Source organism: Brassica oleracea, chromosome C5, assembly GCF_000695525.1.
Source record: "Brassica oleracea var. oleracea cultivar TO1000 chromosome C5, BOL, whole genome shotgun sequence".
In the NCBI taxonomy this organism is placed as follows: Eukaryota; Viridiplantae; Streptophyta; class Magnoliopsida; order Brassicales; family Brassicaceae; genus Brassica; species Brassica oleracea.
This window is the reverse complement of record NC_027752.1, coordinates 14459480-14460992: the sequence shown is the minus strand read 5'-3', so window position 1 is coordinate 14460992 and position 1513 is coordinate 14459480.

The window sequence follows — 1513 nt, the reverse complement described above, 5'->3', positions numbered from 1 at the left end:
GTATTTGGCCATATGATTAAGACGTCATATGATGTTAAAACCAGTGGATATAAATGGGTCTTGTGAGGAATAGAAATGGTGAGATATAAAGCTGATGTTGCACAAAATTCTCACAAAGACCAGTAATAGATTATGAGGAGACATTCTCCCATGTGGTGGATGCAATTACTTTTAGATTTCTCATAAGTCTGGCTATATAAGAGAGAAAATTAGACTTGCAGCAAGTTGATGTAGTGACTGCATATTTATATGGTCCACTGGATAATGAAAGTACTAGAGGGTATTAAGCTGAAAGTACAGCAAGTTCTCGAGAACAATATTGATAATCTTAAAAGTATATGATCTGAATATCCTAGGAACTTCTGGATACAATTTTCCAAACAGTTGAACATCTCAAGAAAGAGTTTGAGATTAATGATCTTGGAAAACAAAGTTTTGTTTGGGATTACAGCTTGAGTACATTAACAATAAAATCCTTGTGCATCAAATAGTATACACAGAAAAGGATACTCAAGAGATTTAATATGGACCAGTCTCACCCATTATCTAGTACATGGGCGTGAGATCACTTGTTTTGGACACTGATCCATTCAGTCTAAAGGTGGACGATAAAGAAGTCCATTTAGTCCTGAGATGGACGATGCAAATGTCTTGTTTTAGACACTGATCTGATTGGTCCATAAGAAAGACGTTGAAGAAGCCTTTGATTTTGGTTTATTTTATACTACCCAGCCCAAAGAGAGGGTATTTGATTTTGTTGAATTGTCTTCAGACATGTTATGTTTTACACATGGTGGTACACGCATATCACAGCAACATCATCCAAGATTTCGTGTGTGTGTATTTGAGGTCGATGACTCAATATGTTCTATCAGAATGTGGCATGGCTATGGTAAAGAAGAACCAACTATCATGTTCGAGGACGAAACATATTCTGCCCAAGATCTTCATCACCGACGGATTGCAGAAAATTGGAGTCCAAATCAGGGGGAGTAATATGTGTTGTACTCTTTTTCCTTCACCATGGTTTTGTCCCAATTGGGGTTTCCTGGTAAGATTTTAATGAGGCAACATTAAAGCATATTACAAGTTCTAAATGATTATGGCATCCAAAGGAGATTGTTATGAACCAGATTGTGGATGGCTCATAACCAAGAGATTATGATTTATAATTTTTCCATTTATCTATGACAGTGTAATCTCGTATATAAGAAATATTTATGTTATGAATAAAGATAGACTTTTTCATTAATTTTGTTATATTTATTGGTGAAACACGTTCTGTGTAGAATAAAGACGACACGAGGGCTACTGCATATTCATGTGTTGGACTCATTTGATTCTGTCGAACTATAAATATATAATTAAGATTAGTCAAAAAAATATAATTACTCTTTCCGAGATTCATAGAGTTTTGAGTTAACTATATACTCCCTTTTAAAAATCGCTGACGATGCATATAAGGGGTTTATACGTTCAATCATTGATCAAAATGATCATAATTACATAATAT